General features: G+C 38.9%; 2 long non-coding RNA genes across 2 annotated transcripts in view; one reads left to right on the plus strand and one right to left on the minus strand.

The window, feature by feature from the left end:
* Positions 1-20389, plus strand: part of LOC105463157 (uncharacterized) — an 833151-nt gene that overhangs the window by 702179 nt on the left and 110583 nt on the right. The window lies entirely within an intron of this gene.
* On the minus strand, positions 5203-11786 carry LOC105463159 (uncharacterized). Its single transcript, XR_976187.2, has 5 exons — positions 11354-11786; positions 10994-11169; positions 8394-8475; positions 5927-6010; positions 5203-5449 (listed from the first exon to the last, which is right to left on the minus strand). It is a non-coding gene; the product is annotated as an uncharacterized lncRNA (long non-coding RNA).

Below are 20389 nucleotides of genomic sequence, written 5' to 3' on the forward strand. Positions count from 1 at the left end.
ACAGCACGACCATTTGACTTCCATTTGGTGAATGTAATATATAATTATAAATTTGCTGTGTAAATACAATAGAATAATAAAAGCTTTCTTCACCACGTATGTTTTTAGAAAACTCATCTAATGAGTAGTTATTTTCCACTCAGTAGAATTGAGTTTTCCATCATCAACAATATTTACTGTACCTTTGTTACCCCTTGCATTAATAATAGAAATAAAAAATGTGATGAATTGGCTCTTTCCTTCTTCTTTCTAAAATGCTACTTGTAATTGAACAATGAGAATATGGCATAACTGAAAAAAATGGAATGAAAGCATGTGAAGAGAGTATTGGATAACTCAAAATGTCCTAAGCCCCGAAACTGCACTGATGACCCTTTGTCAGGAGTAGCAACTACTCCATCCCTCCAACCCCTCCCAACCTTGCTCAGATTGTGCCTTTTATGCTTGAAGCCCCTCATTTGACTTTACCTGGGGTCATTACCTTTGAGGAGGAAGCCCCACCTCCACCAGTCCTTGTGGCCTCCAGACCTATATCGAAAGTCAGATCACACAGAATGCTCTAGGAGGCCAATTACAAACTTGGGAGGAGACAGCTTGCACATCAAAATGCTTGTGAGATTTCTCTTCTGAATATCAGCAAATTTAAAAAATGTGTATGACAAGTAATGCTAAGGAGGTCAGATGAGGAAAAAAGGAACACGGTTTTTATTAGTTTGAAGTTTTTGAAAAGTAGACAGACTGTGGCATCAGTGTCCTGGATAGAGTCTAGAGAGTTGGAAGTGATTTTCTTGAGAGATAAATGGGTGAAGATTTCCACCGCAAGCCCACTTAGCTCACTTGGTTGATCTATACAGAAGACACATGGGTCTGGGACAATGACAGTGATTATCATGGGCTTCATTAGGTGATATCTTCATTGAAGCTGTTTTTACAAGTGTGGGCAAATTAGCACAGGCCCTAGTAACTGTTATGCTGCTACTGAGCTGAGAAATGTTTTTCCCCCCTTTATGTCAATAAACTAAGAGCACTAGAAGCTGTTTGCTTTTACCTGACAGACTGCTATTTACCTTCATCAACTTGCTTCAAGGCTGCAACAGCTATACTGATATGTTAACAGAACATAGAGGGTGGTGAGTATTCTAGAAGCTATAAAAGATAACATGAATGCCAGAGAGTAGAAAACAAATTACATTAAAATACAGGGTTCTGATAACTCGGTGATATTTCTGGACTCTATTGATCTGTGATATGTCAAAATAGATCCTTTAAAGTGAAAGCTACATTGCTATATCTTATACCCCCTACCTTTCAAGTAAACAAGCAAACAAACCAAAGAATGCTTGGTAGACCTCTTTGATGTTTGGGAACAGCTTATACTTGATAGGAGAATAGAGTTTAAGAAAGGCCTCCTGCTGGTCCTGGCTGCAAGGCAAACAAAATGAGGGCACTGTCATTTATGAACTACTGGACTCAATTGCTGGGAGTATTTGTAGTGGATTAGGAAGCTGTCAAAACTAGTGGAAAGACACAGTCTGAGAATTACAAGGAAGACCCTAGGATTTTAGAGCAAAGCCATGACCCTTTACCTAAAAACTCTTTTCCTTTTGAGAAACGGCTCCTAGTTTTGCCCTGGACACACATCAACTGAATGCCTGATCATGGAACAACACTTGACCATGTAACCTGAGATGTCCATTTTAAACCTCCCAGGAAACTCTAAGTTAGAAGACTGGCAGCACCTTATTCATTATAAGTGAGATATCACCTATAATGTGTGTGTGTATTTATATTTATAACATGGCTTGGAAGCATGAATAAACAGTGTGAGCCTTCCACTGGGCACACCTCTGTCATAAAGCCATCCCTGCTCCAATCAACACCCTTGGCTTCATGGGTAGTTTCCATGGCCTGAAGGGTATGCCACTTGATGTGGTTTGGCTGTGTCCCCACCCAAATCTCATCTTGAATTGTAGCTCCCATAATCCCCATGTGTCATGGGAGGGACCTGGTAGAGGTAATTGAATCATGGGGATGGCTTTTTCTCATGCTGTTCTTGTGATAGTAAGTCTCATGAAATCTGATGGTTTTATAAAGGGCAGTTCCCCTGCACATGCTCTCTTGCCTGCCACCATATAAGATGTCCCTTTGCTCCACCTTCACCTTCCACCAAGACTATAAGGCCTTCCCCACCATGTGGAACTGTGAGTCCATTAAACCTCTTTTTCTTTATAAATTACCCAGTCTCAAGTATTTCTTCATAGCCATGTGAAATGGACTAATAACACCATTTAAACCTGGATTTTACAAAATGTTATGCTACATGCTGACATCAGCCAGAAGTGCACTGTTGTGACCTTTGTAGCTGTTGAGGGCTGAAGAACACTGGAAAGGTTAATCCTCCAGGTGGTCATAATTCAAAATGGTGCATCTCATTGTTCACTTTGTTTGGCAAAAGAATGTCTGCTTCAGACCAGAAGAAGCAGCAGTTAATTGTGTAATTGTGGAAAGAGTAAGATTTCCAGCAAAGTGGGAGTTTGAGGTTTTGTTTAGAAGCAAAGAGGATTGAGTAAGAGTTATCTTGTTGAACTTCTCAGAATTTAAAAATGTGTGTTTTCCATGTATGAATGAACATGGCAAGGCTCCACTGTAAAGGAGATTTTCTTTTCTCAGGTAGACAACATGATCTACTATATGGATGTCAGTCTGCCTTCTTCTCTGGCAAAGAAGCCGCTTTAATGCCACAGTGTAAAGCAGTAAAATTTTTCATTGGTTTGCCAATGTCCACTTACTGTGCAAACGCTAATCTGAGTACTGTCACTCATAGGGGACCAGTTTGTTAGCACTGTGACCAATCCAGAGACCTGATAAGGTCCCATGCTTTACATGAGTCGGGAAACCATATGGTGATTGTTTTAGTATACTTAATTATTCTTCTTCCGGAATAGACAAATATCTGTATTTAGATTCCCTTTCCTTCTCTGCCATGTTTCTGCCAATAACCTCACCTCTGGGATTGTTAAAATTAATTTATTATTAAATATTTTACTTATTACAATCTATACAATATTTGGACTCATGGAAAGGTAAAATGTCTACCGATGCCTTAGGTTTTGCAATCACTAGAAGACCTTATGAAATTGGCATCCAGTTTACAGAATTTTTTCTAGAACAAGCCATTGGCTAATATTTTGTGACTTCTGTCCCATGACCCAAAAACATAAATCTGGGCAACAATGGGACAAAAGTGAGAGTGGCTTCTTCATTCTCGCAGTTAATGATTTGCTTCCCAAATTATTGCACCTCATTTCCTTTTCCCTAGACTCTACTGGTTTAGAGGTGTTAGGACCCAATGTCTGAATGTTTCCACCAGAGGATGTAATGGTAGTCCTGTTGAATTAGAAGCTAAGGTCATTATAGTTACTTCATGCCACTGAATAAATCAGCAAAAAGAGTTTCTCTCTGCTTACTGGGATTATGTCTCTTAGTCACCAAGAGAAATAGAATTGCTGTTATGTAATGGTAGCAGAGAGGAGTATCCCATTGGTGCAGGAATTGCTTACTCTATAGAAGCCTGTAGAATATTCACAGAGACAGATTCCTTATTAATGAAGTATTGAGCAACCTCACCAGGCAAAGAACCCTGAATCTGCTGAGATCATTCTGAAGGAAAGCAAATGTAGTATAGAAGGGATAGTGGAAGAGAGAAGTTTTTATTACCATCTATGACCTCATAACAATTACATAAACAGAAACTGTAGAATCAGTCAGTATTTTCTTTACTGCTGTGATGTTTCAACCCTTTCTTTTTTTGTTGTCGCTGTCAACATCTTATTAAGGTATCTTGGAGAGGATTTACATGAAAATTTAGCTTCCAGGTTAGAGTCTATCAATATTATATTAAGATAGAAATAGAGAAAGAATGCTAAATACATTAAATGATGAGAATTTTGATTATTCCTCTGGAGTGGAGGACAAGTACATTTGTGTTAAGCAGTAGCACTTTGTTTTTGTTGGAGTGTGATATGGTTAGGCTTTGTGTCCCCACCCAAATCTCATCCTGCATTGTAATCCCCATAATCACTACGTCACAAGGGAGAGACCAGGTGGAGGTAATTGAATCATGGGAGTGGTTTCCCACATGCTGTTCTCATGATAGTGAGTTCTCATGAGATCTGATGGTTTTATAAGGGGCTCTTCCCCCTTTGCTTGGTACTTCTCCTTCCTGCTGCCTTGTGAAGCTGGTGCCTTGCTTCTCCTTTGCCTTCCACCATGATTGTAAGTTTCCTGAGGGTTCCCCAGCCATGCTGAACTGTGAGTCAACTGAACCTCTTTCCTTTATAAATTACCAAATGTTGGCCAGTTCTTTATAGGAGTTTGAAATAGACTAATATGGGGTATTTAATGTCTTTGTCTCTTTGGGCTGCTGTAATAAAGCACCATAAATGGGGTAGATTATAGACAACAGAAGTTTATTTCTCATCATTCTAGAGTCTGGGAAGTCCAAGTTCAGCATGCCAGTATGGATGCCTACATGGGGCATCTCTCTAGAGCCTCTTTTATAAGGGCATTAATTCTGTTTATGAAGGCTGTGCCCTCATGGCCTAATCAACTCTCAAAGGCCCTAGATCTCAATATCATCATATTGGGGGTTAGGATTTCAATGTAGAAATTTGGAGAAGTCACTTCTCCAAAGTGGATGTTTATTCAGACCACAGCATTTAAGACTCAAAAATTGAATATTTTAATGTTTTCAGAACCACAGCACGAACTATAGTTGACATTTTTCGCATAGCCCATTTAACTAACTTTACTACATTAGGTGAAGTACTTTCCCTGTAAGTACTGAAACAGGAGAGTTCCCTGATTCCCCTCGCAGGACGTGCAACAGGGATGTGGCTTGCTTGTTTGGTCGCCCCACTGCTCAAACCCCTTAGGAGAAGGGGATCATGCAGATGGGCAGGTGTAGAGGCCAGGGTGAGGGTTTTGGGTTCTGGCCCTGCGTTAGGGTCTGTCTAGAGATGGGTGCCGGCAACCCCAGTGTTACAAAGCTCTTTCAGCTCGGCCATCCGCAGACGGCTTGAGTGTTAACCAGCTCAATGGACCTTCTGCTTTTTCACAAGGGCAAAGGACCAGGGAACAGCTTTCTGTATCCTGAGCTCTTTTCCAGCATCCAGGAAAAATCGGGTCACACACGGACTTGAAGAATGTATGCGAGGTTTTATTGAGTGGTGGAAATGGCTTTCAGCGAGATGGATGGGGAGCTGGAAGGGAAGGTGATCTTTTTTTGGAGCCAGGCTGCCTAGCATCCGGACTCCTCTCTGACCCCAGCTGAACTCCTCTCGGCAACCGGATGTCCCTCCTCTTCCCTCTTTCTCTGCCACGTTGTTCCATAGTCCTAGTCCGTCTGCTTGCTTTCCTCATCTCCTCGCCTGCTGGTCTGCTTCTGGAGCTTGGGGTTTGGGGTTTATATGGGTGCAGTAGAGAGGGCATGGTGGGCCAAAAGGCAACTTTTGGGGCACAAAAACAGGAATGCCTGTTCTCATTTAGGGCTGCAGGTATCCAGGTTTGAGCGTGGGGCCTTTGCCAGGGAACTGCCCTCTTCTACCCAGTATTTCCTTGCCTCCTGTCCATATCAGTAGCACCTCCCAAGTATGAAGCCCAGGAACCACCTTTCCTGGCTTCTTTGGCCCTCCTAACCAAATCCTTTCAGTGAACATGGTTCTTATGCTTTTTTACTATGAATTCATTATTCCTACCTATTAAGTTAATATTTTTAACACTTCATATTTGATATATTACACTGGAAATAATCTATCAGGCTAAGGGAAGTGAAAGAAAGGGTTAGCTTTTATTAAAGCCTTAAAGGAAGAGCAAACTTCCTAGGGGTGAGCAAGGTAAGAGGCCCCAAGATAAACCTAAAACTCACAGGAAAGGAAGACTTGGTCACAGCAACTGGATACTTCTTGGATGCATAGATTCTTTTCACTGCTTAGACATTGGAGATCCTGAACTATAGGGAAGAGGATTGTTCTGTTACACTTTCTCTTAAAATCAAGACAAACTTCTATGTCAGATTTTTTTAAGCGAAACTTCTATTTCTTAAGTAAATAAAAATATACTATTATTGTTAGACCCAGACTTCTCCAAACTGATCAAAGTCCTATAGTGTGAATATATTGAGAATTTTTTTCTTCCAAAGATATTTTGCTTTCCAGAGAGTTTTCAGAGCTGCTCTGATTGTATGTGGAAAAGCCCACAGAGTGTGAATATATGTAGGTGTTTGCTTTTGAGTTACAGCAAGAAATAGTCTAGCATTTTAGAGTCCCGTGCAAAACAATTTCACAGACTCTTGAATGTGACATGAACACGAATGTAACAAATCCTTTATTATTACTCTTTCTTCACTTACTTGACACAGTTATTCAAATTGTTTAGAAAAAAATGTAAAACATTTCAGAATGCTTTAAGAATTCTGTGTTCTCCTTAAGGTTGATCTACTTTATTCATTTTGAAGACTCTATTTTGGAATGGTTAATACTCAAATACTGTGTCAGGCTTTACATTAGAATATAGTCATCTTTCCAAAAAAAAGCGATTTTGGTATATTTATTTAGAAATCTAAAATATAATCTAGCCATGGTATTATATAAAGTGAACCAATTTTGGAAGTTGCTAGAATCAGAGTTGAAGGTGAGCTAAATTTTTTCCCAAACACAAAACTTTTTCAAAGTTAATTATAGAAGAAAAATTACCAACAATACCAATAGATTGTGAGAGTAAAAATTTGAGTTGCTCTGCTTTTGACCGCTAGGAGGGCAAAATACGGGGTGCTTTGAAAAGAGAAATGTGAATGAGAAGGTACAAAAATGAATTTTAAGTTAATCTCTTATTTTTACCTAGCGTGTGGGGATTGCAAAACGTACAGTCTATGTCTTTATTTTCTTTAGATTAAAATGGTTTTTCTCAAAGGTCTCTCTCTCTCCCTCCCTCTATTTGTTCCTCTCCATTCCTGGCTCTTTCTCCTCTGGCAAACCAAAGTTAGATGTTAAGTTTGAGTGGAGCCAAGAAATTTCTGGCTGAGGACACATTTGGCTTAGAATGAAGATTCCCATTCGACCCTTGGATGTGAAAATGACAGCTCAACCAAAACTAACACCACTTCAGCCTAAACCACATGATCATGCTCCTCTTTAGGGGCCTGACTTTCTAGTTCACAGGGGGCAGGACAAAGTATTATTAATACGAGCATGCAGAGAAGGGATAAATACCCACCTTGTGGTAATTTATGGATTGATCCAGTAGGGTAAGTGCAAATAGTTTGGCCTAACTACCTCCTTTTGTTATGGATAACATTCCTTGGTAAACACAAATTTTATTTTTACTTAGTCAGATCCCATTACAAGCCATATGGGAATCTTACCAATGCTACATGCCAGTAATGTTGGTTTAAATGCCTCTAAAGTTTCCCTAGATGATCAGGCTTCTTATTACATCATCATATCGATGTCCTTGGAAGAATGTTAGAGAACCAATGCAGAGGAAAGGGTAGGGAAGCTCTCAGGAGAGCTTCATTGTAAATATAACCCTCTCTTCTTTATAACAGACTGAATATTGAGGATAACATAGGAACTGACACACACACACACATTTTGTAATAAATTATTTTCATTTTGTCTCTTTGGCACGATTTTGGTAACTCCTTCTGTGTCTGCTCAAGCATCAGTTCCCCATATGTTGGAGGTGTCTCAGAGTTTTTTAGTCAGATTGGGTTGGCTGCGATTTGCAATTGCAGTGTACCTTCACAATAGCCGTGTGCACTATATATTTCTTGAACAGGAACTTGCGCACTGCTTCCCGTTTGCCTTCAATCACTAGCAGATGCAGAACAGTCAGATCATTTCCTTTTAACTGGCCTAAGGGATTAAAGGAATTCAGAGGAATTCTAAACCAAGCTCTGTGTTGCCTGACTTCACTTCTTGAACCTTAAGCCTAAGAGGCTCGGGTAACATAATTTGACTCTTCTAAAGTGTTTGCTTCCTTTCCTTTGTTTATCTTTTAAGCTTCAACCTTCACTTACTCATTTATCCTTAAGCATTCGTGCTACGAGTGAATTGGTGTTGGAAGAAGTACAGCATAATAAATTAATCTTGGTATTTCTATTAATACTTCTTCTGACATTTTTCAAAAGACTATAGCATTGCATAGCAGACAAGTTCTTGGAGTCAAGAGACCTCGGATCAGGTTCTGGCTCTGCACCTACCCCACAGAGGACTGAAGGCTGAGAGTGCCCTCTTAGTCTCTGGTTCCTCGTCAACAGACAATGGCTCTTAGACATCATGACCAGACCTCCCTGTCTGTAGTTACCCTCCCCAACTTCTACCTTTTGAAGTTACCTTAATTTCAAATCTGTAGATATGCACAAAAATGCATATACACGTACACACATATGTTAGGTCCCAAAATAGATCTGCGAATCTAGAAACAGAAAGGAGAAAACAACACTATAAGGAGCATATGATGAAGCAGAAACAAATGAAAATGAAAAGAATTTGGTCATGTTGAATATGAAAATTTGGGAAAACAGGAAAAGGAGAAAAGCAAGGCCGGACCTGGAAAATACAGAAGCAAATTATATGGAAAATAAATACAATCTTAAACCTCACTTTTCTCCACTGTTTTCCTCTAACAAGGAAATTCTAGTATAGAGATTTTTATGGATTTATCTCTAAGTTGGACCCTGATATCTAGTTCTGGCCAAGAAAATATTCCCTGCTGAAGACAGAGGCCACATTTCTTTGTGGCTGAGAGTGACTGATTAAACACAGAATGTGTTGGGACTTCTAAGACTTAGATCATTCACTCAATATATTTTCCAAAAGAAACTCTAGAATGAGGTAAGTGTTGAATTCGGATTACTGTCAGAATCCCGCAATTATCGCAAAATAGGCTTTTGTGAAATAGGATTGGGCCAGCACCCAACCTTGTCATTTTGCCAGACAAATTGGCCATTCACTTTGAAAGCTCTCTCTACTTGTAAAAGAACTACTAATGATATATTTCCTATTCATTTGCTTTTAATTCTTATGTGATTGTTGGTTAAATATTATTTGAGGTCCAGAGCTATTTCAGATGGTTTCACAAGTCTTATTTTAAGGGAAAGAAAATTGTGTCCTGCAGTTTTGGACATTAGTTAGAGGATCAGTGTGGATCATAAATCCAAATGTATAAGGTTTTGAAAAAAGTTTCAAATGTCCAAAGCTCTATTATGCAGTATTTCTAAGCAAAATTGTTACGGTAATCTAGAAAACTCTTAAAAAAACAGACACTTACTGATGCAATAAAATATTGTCTCTAGTATGTTTCTTATTTTCATTTTGCAAAAAGAAAAAAATTTAAAAACTCAACTAAAATTGCATGCAGTTTTGAGCAGCAGTCATGAAGTTTACTGAATGAAGCTTTTTTTATTTCTGACAACTTGATGAAACAAGTTAACATTGAACACCACATCTAACATCTAATGTTCAAGGGTGCCATAGTCTAGTTGCTTAAACATGCCCTTTCTCATTTTTGTTTAATTTTTAACTAATTACATATTACAATGCGGAGACTGACCACGTGTGAAACCTGGAACTCTGGTATACCTCCATCAGTTTATGTATTCTTTTGATTTGTTACTATAATCTGCTGGCTGACATTGTCACACAGTTCCTCTTTCTCTCACAAGTGTGGCTATCTTGCTTTCACCGCAGTATAACTGGATTCAGTAGAAACAGAATAGCCCAATAAAACAGATGAATTCTGTTTCTTGTTTCCTTGCTCTGCCCTTTTTGCAGACAGCTAAAATTTTTTCTGTGCCAGTATTGTGTTAAAACTTTTTTTCAATGACATAAAATTCATTAGAATGACAATCTGTACAAATAAATATTTTACTGAAATACTTTACCTATTACTATGAATTTATACATGGAAGGCACTCAGAACAGTTTCTGGCTCACAATATGCTCTCAAATAATGTTAGCTGTTCTTCTTGTATTTTATTACTATTACCATGATTCTTTCTATCTTCCCAGACCCTGTTCCTTCCAATGAGGAAAGCTAGCTGGAAATCAGTCTCCCAAACCCATAAAGGAGAGGTGAGAAGGAGGGTATAGATAGCGGAGAGTGAACATGAGTTCATGGGACATTCTCAATTGCAGATAACATTTTTTGAGCACTTACTATGTGCTCTTTACACATTTTATCATAGACTTCTCCCAAAATCTCATAGAAGTAGTTACTATGATTCTTGCGTTAAAGATGAGGAAAATGAGGTTGAGAAAGGTTAAGTTGTCTGTGGTTGCAATCTAGAAATTTGAAGAGCTGGAGTCTAGGTTAAAAGCTTTCAAAAACCCATGCTCATAACTACTCTTCTAGACTACCTCCTTGTTCTGTGCCTTCAAGATGTATTCCGTGTTTCTCCGCTCTGTAACTGAACTCGCATGATGCCTGGGACCTCATAGGTCCTCAATGAATTTGTGTTTAATTGGTTTGGTCCCTATGATGCAGCAATCCTCAACCTTTTTGGCACCAGTAACCAGTTTTATGTAAGTCAGTATTTCCACAGATGGGGTGGAGGGATGGTTTTGGGATGATTCAAGCATATTATATTTATTGTGTACCTTATTTCTTTTATTATTACATTGTCATATGTAATGAAATAATTATACAACTCACCATAATATAGAAGCAGTGGAAACGCTGAACTTGTTTTCCTGCAACTAGATAGTCCCATCTGGGGGTGATGGGAGATAGTGACAGATCATCAGGCATTAGATTCTCATAAGGAACCTGAAACCTAGATCCCTCTCATGCGCAGGTCACTGTATTGTCTGAGCTCCTATGAGAATCTAATGCCACCACTGATCTGACAGGAGGTGGAGCTCAGGCAGTAATGCGAGCGATGGGAAGTGGCTGTAAACACAGATGAAGATTTACTCACTTGCGCACCACTCACCTCCTGCTGTGTATCCTGGTTCCTGGGGACTGCGGATCCCTGCTGTGATGTATGTGGTTCTGTATTTATTGTTTTGTGAAACACAGGGAGTTGTAACAATAGCTATGATTTATATTATGGTCACCATATGCCAGTTACTGAATCTTTCCGTTTACACACATTTTCTCATTTATTTCCTGTAACACATTTATAGAACAGGCATTGTTGGCCAGACATAATGGCTCACGCCTGTAGTCTCAGCACTTTGGGAGGCCAAGGTGGGCAGATCACTTGAGGTCAAGAGATCTGCTTGAGCAACTTGGCAAAATCTTGTCTCCATAAAAAATAAAAAAATAAAAAGTCAGGTATGTGGATATGTACCTGTAGTCCCAGCTACTTGAGAGGCTGAGGTGAGGTGGGAGGCTGGCTTGAGCATGGGAGGCAGAGGTTGCAGTGAACTGAGATTGCTACACTGCATCTAGCCTGGGTGACAGAGCCAGACCCTGTCTCAATAAGTAAATAAATAAATTAAATAAATAAATAAAACATCATAATGCCAGTATTGTACATGAAGAATATGAGATTCCAAATACTTATACAATGTGTGCAAGGTCACATAATAAATATCAGAGCCAGGATGGAACCTGGGGCTGTCTGATGGCCATGCGCTCCCTGTTCTATGACATCATACTGCCCAATAGAGCTGGCTTCTGTTGTTAAGGATCCTGGAATGTCAAAGACCTCATTGCCTTTATATCTTCAGCAAATAGGATGGTGCTTTATACCTGTAGGATTTTAATAAATATTTGCCCATTCATTCACTTCAATAAACAGACTGTTTTCTCATATGCTCGTGTCTCTGCTTTCATCTGTGGCATTCTCTGCTCTTTACTGATCCCATTGCCTCCTGCCTGGCATGCCTTTCCCATAATTCTTATTTACCTAGGCCTTTCCATTCTCCTACTTTACCTTCATAATTTACCAGCTGCACAAAAGCTTCCCAGGCCACCTCAATCCAAAACAATGCTTCCCTCCTTTGAAGTTTGAGAGCCCTTATTCTCTACTCTACTTATTTGGTACTTATTACTAACTTTGGCTGGCTGTTTTCCAAGTTTTGTAAGCTTTTTTCCCTCCACACTAGTTACAAGCTCCTCCAGGGCCGGAACTATTTTATATAAATGTATGTTTAACATAGTCACCAAATTAGTGCTTTTTACATAGTGAGTTTTCAGTTTACTACAAAGACAGCTTTATTACCTGTTACATTTCTGTGGGAAGGAAAATCATTTGGTTCATATTGCCGTTCTGTTAACTCAGGTGCAAAATGAAATTTCCATTCTACAGAAGAACACGTTCAAAGTTAGGCTGTGTGTGTATGTATGTGTGTGCATGCGTGTGTAAATATTCCAAGCGTACATAGGTTAGAAAAATATGAACCAAAATTATAGCATTTTTAGAAAAAGCTTGGGATGAATGTCACATTGTCAGGACAAATTAGTACTTAGTGATATGGGGAGAGGGGTGTGATAATAGCCCCAGTGATATGAAACTTGGGTCTGTATGACAGCATTCACTATGCCAGCAATTGCAATGGATAATTCACTACTAAATGTGGTGAGAATGTGCTAAAAGTGACTTGTAAATCTACAGGGCAAATTTCCCATTGGGAGTGGGCAAAGCCTTGGCTCATACCATATCATATATTGCTGAAGAGTTTCTTTTTAGGGTAGCCTCAAACCACTATTAGTAAAATTACATTAAATTCAGAAAAATAAATGTGGCATCTTGATTATTGCCCAACCTCTACACCATTATTCTTTGTATATTATTTTCTAGGGTTGATGCCATTTACTTTGATTTATCTAGTCATTTTCTCTAGGAATCTTACTCAAAACCAAGAGAAAGGGCATGTTTCTGGAATGGTTAATTCATCCATTCTTCTAGTCACCTTCCAGCAGATTCTACTCCTGACATCTTTTTTAGATCATTTCTATTCTTTTATCCTGTAGTATCTTTTCTTCTGCTCTTATCACAAAGTCCTCGGGCTAGAAAGCAGTAATTGTGCTGATTGACACCTTTACAAGGAGTTGAAGATTTTGTTTGTTTTGGTTTTGTTTAATTTGGTTTTGTTTAATATACAGTATATCAAAGTCTAGTATATAAAAAAGTGGATTAAACTTTTTACATGCTGAAAAGCCTAATTAATTCTGTATAAAGACGATCTATTTCACATATATCATCAATATTTAAATATTATTAAAAAACAAATGCTGGCTTAGAAGGATCAACCATCACTTCCAAGTTTAAAACATAACATTCTTATAATGCTGTTTGCAGTATGTCATCATGTACATAAATTTCAATGATTCACCTGCTTCCTTAGTTTAAATGAGCAATGGTTCCCCATCACTGTTATCCTCTTACTTGCTCAACCCCCACCAACACCAAAACAGTAGGAGGTATGATTGTTTTGTATGATGGTTTATGCTCAAAATATTTCCTAAAGGTGGTAGGAAAGGTGTCTTCTCCATCTCTTGCATTTTTCCCAGCCATTGTGTTTCACATTGCTTTGGGTCTGGAAAGCTGCTCTATTTCCAGGTAATATGTAAGTAGGGAAGGGTACACCCTTTCGGGCTTTCCATTGTATTTTTATTATTTCTTAGGTGATTTCTTGAAGTAGCTTCCAGGATCTTTATGCATCAAAAGCCTTAGAACCAGTAAGTACATTTGCATTTCAATTCTTTAATAGTAAAATCGCCGTGTGTCGTGCATTTAGAAAACACCAAAAATACATGAGTCTTTCTGATCTATTTCCCTTCTTCATAAATCTAATGTCATTTGAAGAAAAATGAAGAGAAAGACTGGAGAGACTTCAAAATAATTTTTGCAGAAAGTATGGAATGATTAATAGAGAAAGACAGTACATTCTATTTAGCTTTCTCGTGTTTTTTTTTTTTTGTAAATTTCCCCCAAATTATAGTTATAATGAAACATCACAATGCTATTATGTTAGACAGAAAGAAGCTATTATTTCCATCCTTGCTGTGAAACCTCAGGGAAATTTACATCTTCTAAACATAAGAACCTTTCTGATATTTTTTCAGCTATAGAAGAATAAATAATAAGAGTCACAAAAGAGATATTTGAAGTCTTTGTCAGACTAGTAAATCATTTCTAAGTAGAAAATATGATTGTGGCCATGAACTTGACCAAAGAAAGAAAAATATTAAAGCCTTTCAGCTGTGACTGAATTAAGGAAGGACCAGCACTTGCAAGAGTTAACTGTTGCTCACACCCTTCCTTCAGATTGATTCACTGATCTGAAGCTCAGCTTCCTTCAACATGGCTCCTAGCTTTTGCTTTGCCAGTCTCTGCCAAGATATACCAGCTTTGGACAAAAATCAAGATTACACAAAGCTGAAGGGAACGTGAGAGATAAGAATCCTAAAGTGACAAGGTCTTCCCAGGAGATGTTACTAGTCAACACATTCAGGAATATCACAGAAAAGGAGCCGATCCTTTGCTAGTGTGTAGCTCTATCTTCTACATAGTGCTGGTCTTAATACTAAACATATAGACAGGCTCTAAAATCCTTTCCCTTTCCTTTTGTTAAATTGGGATTTTTTTTCAATGGACTGGCAAAAGAGAGCTGTCTAATTTTAGCAGTATAAAGGCAAACTCCTTTGTGGCTGCTTTATGCTGAATTGTACTCCCTGAACTTGTGTGGGTTCCTGTGCATGAAAAGGGGCATATTTTATATACTCCCAAAAACAGAAAATGGGAGGGGAAGAGAGTGCCAAGGGAATAGATTTTGGAGGCAGAACTAAAATGACTTTGTCCTTTTTTTTTTTTTTAACAAAAATCAAGGCAAATAACCCTACTATTGGATTATTTTTAAAGAGACTAAACCTCAACTGAATCACACGAAAAAAAATCATCTCAATAGTCCAGCTAAATATCTAAGGGTGTTGAGTGCATCAAGCTCTTGGGAAGCTTTGTCTCACGGTTCCAAGAGCATATTCTTGGTGCTGCGGGGCAAGGTTTGCACTAGGATCTCACACTCTACACTGCAGCATCACAGCTGCCCCAGGCTTTGTCTCATCTTTTTGCTCTGTTCTCCTTAACTCAGAAATAAAAGGAAGAGATGATGAAGCCTGTCCCCATAAGGCTGGTGTGAGGCGAGAGCAGGAAGGTGGAGGTGCAGGGGAGGAAGGACTTTATGCTGCTGCCAGTCAGAGCCAGAAAATGCCATTTATGTGGATCCAGTGCTCACTGAGGAAGCAGAAATAAAGGCCTCTGATGTGATGTGGCACCGCCCCTCCCCTGCTGCACTCTCGCTCATTACAGCTCTTTCTTTAAACTGCTGGGTAGACAGCTGGCAGCCAGTGCCTCAGAGGAGGCAGGAGTAAGGGAGCATATAAATTACTGTTGCATTTTACAGCTAAGATAAACTCAAACTGCAGAGTTATAGCCTGAAATGACATCAAGGGGAAGCTCCAGCAGGCCTCTCAAAAGAACAAGGAATGGAAAATGGATAGAAAGAGTTATTCAGGGAATATGGGATCATGGAGAAGGAAAAAAAAAATCTAAACAAGTTGTGTAAAATCTGCTGCTTTAGTGAGTCTTAAAGAGCTTATGTCAGCTTAATTCTGTGTGGTAGCATAATGTAAATCTATGGGAAATGGGGCTGTAGGCATATCTACTCTATTCCATTTCTGCAGATTGCCAAACATGGCGATAAATGTCAAGTGATTATTTATTTGATCATTAGAAACTTCATTAGATTTTGATTTGATGCTCTACAACCTCCCCCGTCTCCACCACCACTGAAAAGAGAGCTCAATTTTGAAATTCAATCCAGCTAGTTTGATTGGGGAAAAAGTGTTATGAAATAAAATCTAGCAAATACCAACATGTAGATGACAACATTCTGCATAAATATAGAAAATCCTCTCCAATAAGTTTACAGCAATTTGCTCAAGCGATGAAAGATAGATTTTGGCAACAGTGGTAAAATTTTTGGAAGTCTTTTTAATATTTTATTAGATGAAAAGCTGTTTTTGAGGTGAGCTCCAACTCCCTGGCTACAGACAGAATCTGATTATATGTTCTTGGCTTAAAAGCCTTAGCATATAATGTATTTGAACTTTCGCTCAGCTTTCTTGAACTTGATTTATTTGTCATCATATCACCTAGGAAAAAAGTTTGTGGGCCCTCAGTTGGCCTAGGTAATTTGGGACTCAGCTGGTTGATGCCTGTGTGTTTGTTTCACCCTAGCTCAAAGCATAGAACCTGAGCCTTATTATCTTCATAAAAGGGGGTCTTTTTACTGTAGTGAGCAATGTTGGATATACTGTTTACAGCTGACTTTTTCATTGCGATTTCAGTTTCTCCTGTGCATTTCAAGCTACAATTTTCCTAAGAATTATGTATAACATGGAAAACAAAGAGAGGGTGAGAGAGAAAGTGCTGCAACTGGCTTTCTTCCTCGGGGAACGGTACTTGCATGTCAAAAGACTCACCAAATAGGCATTGGACTGACTTTCATAAAACCAGGGATGTAAGCACAGTGTGGGGTATGTATCATTGCCACAGAGCACATGCTAGAAAAAGCATAAAGAGACAAGCTTTATCTCTCTGCCTGAAACTCTCTTGGAACCTTCTGGGAGTGCACATTCTAAATCAAGAATCAAAACGTTTTCCCAGCACAACTACAAATTGAAAATAGGCACTTGAACACAGACAGAGATGTAGAAGAAGAATGACTTTGAAATGCCTACAACGCACCCGGAGCCACCCTGGGTCTTTCTGTAGACATAAGGAGTATTCATCTACGGTAAAGGGTATGTAGCGCTCGGTAGAAACAAATGACAGCTGACAAAAAGATCCATTAGATGCCTGAACTTGCCCCTTGCCAGCACAGAGTATTTTTCTTTTCTTATTTTTCCAGAATAAAGAAAGGGCAGACATTTTTATTTCAAGAAGTGCCCCATAGCCATAGATTTTTGTTTCTGTTTTCCTCTAGCACTTTCTAGTATATTGTAATTGAAGCAACAGCCTAAAAACTACATTTCTTTTATTAATCTTAGTGGTGTACAACATTGAAGAAAACAAACTTAGGAATATATTATTGTGCTGTGTGGTTAACAACCACCACCACAACCTGCAGCTAAGGAAGTCATTCCCCTTTTGGGGGAAGTCTCTATCATAAAAAACAAAACAAAAATTCACTGCTGCATATCAGTCAATAACACTTCCTGAGCTATTCCTGATGAATAACTCTGTGCTAGGTGCAGCTGGCAAGGTGAAAAAGTAGAAAAATGGTCAACCCAGGGAGGGAAGGTGAATGTACCAACACAGTCATTGCAGAAAAGAGAAATAAAAGTTAAAGGATGAGTGTGAAGCCTGAGGCCCTTGTGAGTAAAGAATGAGCAGCTAGGTGAATGGTTTCTCCTTTATGCAGGAGCGTTTGAAGGAATCTGAAGAGCATGTTGGTAGAAAAAAGGAGAGAGGGAATAAAATGTGTATGGCCCAGAGAAAGAGGCATGTTCTAGATGAGGAACTGGGAATGGGCTTAGATTTTGTTGCTTATAGATTATCTGTGAGAGGAGCGAGCAATACCTGTGAGTTCAGCTATGAGAAAAGAGAGTCGGGGGTTTGCCAGAAGATCTGGATAATCAAGTTGAGGAATATAAATTCGATAGGCGAGGCAATAGAAAGCAATTATGCATTTGCGTGCAAGAGTGGCATGTCTACAGAGATCATTCTCTTGCTGTAGGAGTGTGGGGTAGGGATTGTGAATCATGGAACAGGGCTTTTAGGACACAGATGTGCTGCTACATCTATGCATTTTATTCTAGGCGGTTTGTCGATGAATAGGTCATGACCGTTACATTCAATCTTGTGGGGGTGAGAGCTATGGACTGAACTAACACAGAAGATAAGTGACAGAGGGGCAGGGGTGAGAGCAGAGGGAGGTTGAGTGCTGGGAGAAACAGATTGACAGTTACTCGGGGAGCCCTGGGGCTCAGATGTGGCAAAGCAGTTCCTCACTCTAGGGTTCTACTGCTTGGGTACAGAGATGAGGAGAGCAGCAAGATCGGAATGGTTAGGGGTTTTCAGTGTAAGATACACCCACCAATAGAAACAGCTACACAGCCTATATGGCCAAACAAGAATGGAAGCATGACTGGGTGCCAAACAGAGTGGAGCCTGTCAGAGATAAAATTTTTATACGTGTGTCTCTCTATGTGTGCTTTCCATTTTTAGCCAGCCAGATTGCTGCCTGATTCTAGATGATATCAAAGACAGAAAATCACCTTAAGACAAGTGTTCCTTGTGCAGTGAAAGGTCACTAGGGCACTTATTTATGTAAATATAGAACAAGAAGGCGTCATTGTCCTGGGAAAATAGCCTAACAAGAAACAGAATATTTAAGGTCACATGGATAACATGTATCAGGCTAGGACTCACATGCCAGATTGCCCACCTCCAAAACCCGGGGCTTCTCCTTGTTTTAATCCTTATTCAGTAATATCTACTGAGCACCCACTAGGTCCTCAGCCACTGTCTTGGGTACAGAATTCTAGTATTCTATAGAATACTAGAGAAACTTTATCTTTCCCAAATGCAGATATACAAAAGGATATCTCTTCATGTATTGATATGAATTGTAGTATCCTATACCCAACATAGTGCCTGGTGACCAAGCAGGTACATCTATAGAGAGAGAAGACGTGGTTTCTGGCCTGAAAGAGCTGCAGCACTCATATTTCCACTAAACTTCCCAGACTGTGTTTTGTGGCTCTTTCAAATTTTGTTCCAAAGGATCATATTTGAAATTGTAGCTGTTTTGCATGGTTTTTCATAACTTATAATAATCCACAGGAATAAAATTTCTTCTATTTAACATATAGCATTTAAAAACCAATTAAATATTCAATAAACAGTAATTTTTAAGAACTTTCAACTGGTTGATCATGGAGCTAGACACCATGCCATAGTAGGATCCAAAGGAGATTGAAACACGCTCTGACCCTCCAGCTGTTCTCTGTCTAGGGAGGAAGACAGCAGTGACAGAGTTCTGATAGCTAAAAGTAGATCTATGACCAGAGCCGATCGTAATCCAGAAAGACACAGTCCCAAACACCATAATCCTTCACAATGAAATCCTGAAAGATCAGAATCCCCAAAATATGATTCTAGAAAAAATAATGTAAAAGATTATTTCATAGTCACCAGGCACTATGTTGGGTATAGAATACTACAATTCATATCAATACATGAAGAGATATCCTTTTGTATATCTGCATTTGGGAAAGATAAATACTTATTTACATTTTTAAAAGGGAATTTTTTTTGGGGGGAAACATAAAAACATGACAGACTACTTCATAGGCTACTTTACAAAATAAAATAGGTAATAGTAACATACACATTTTAATAAGCATAAACACTCAGGTATACTAACAAATCACATGAGTATAGCAGTTATAGGCAGACAAGCTGTATTCACAAAGAAATAGGTCAGGCCGGGCACGGGGCGCTCACGCCTGTAATCCCAACAGTTTGGGAGGTCGAGGAGGGTGGATCACTTGAGGTCAGTAGTTTGAGACCAGCTTGGCCAACATGGCGAAACCCTGTCTCCATTAAAAATACAAAAATTAGCTGAGCATGGTGGCGGGTGCTTGTAATCCCAACTGTTAGCGAGGCTGAGGCAGGAGAATCACTTGAATCTGGGAGGCTGAGATTGCGCCACTGCACTCCAGCCTAGGTGACAGAGCAAGACTCAATCTCAAAAAAACAAGAAAAAAGAAAAAAAAATTAAGTCAAACAGTAAAATGTATAAACACGTACCACTATGGTTGGTAACTGCATGCACTCAACTTTCTAAGTGCAGTCGTCTGAAATGCTTTGACGGACAACCTAAGTCTTTTGACAAGATCAATTTAAAAAATCAAGATGGGTCACTACCACATCACCACCGCACAAGTCATCCAAAGAACTGAGATCCCGAGAAATTTTATCTGTAACAAACACAGACAAAAGGATATGTCTTCATTTATTGAAGAAATGTCAGTGGTTTTACATACACATACAGTGCTTGCACACAAAATCAACATTGTGATGATGCACTTTTGTAGAGTCAAAAAGTACATAAAATGAATTAGAACACTGAAAATCTTTATACAATTTATACCTCCAGTATTGGCAATAATTCTAAGATCACATACACAGAGGAGAAAATTGTAAAAAAAAAAAAAAAAAAAAAAAAAAAAAGTGGCAATTTAAAATGTGTGAAAAAAATCTTTCAAAAAGAAAAAGAACAAAAAACTAAAACAAACAAACAAAAAACCAAAACAAGAAAAACTAAAAATCTGACATATGAAAAAGTGTATTACAGAGGTAGGTTATGGG

Source organism: Macaca nemestrina, chromosome 6 (genome assembly GCF_043159975.1).
Source record: "Macaca nemestrina isolate mMacNem1 chromosome 6, mMacNem.hap1, whole genome shotgun sequence".
NCBI classification, from domain to species: Eukaryota; Metazoa; Chordata; class Mammalia; order Primates; family Cercopithecidae; genus Macaca; species Macaca nemestrina.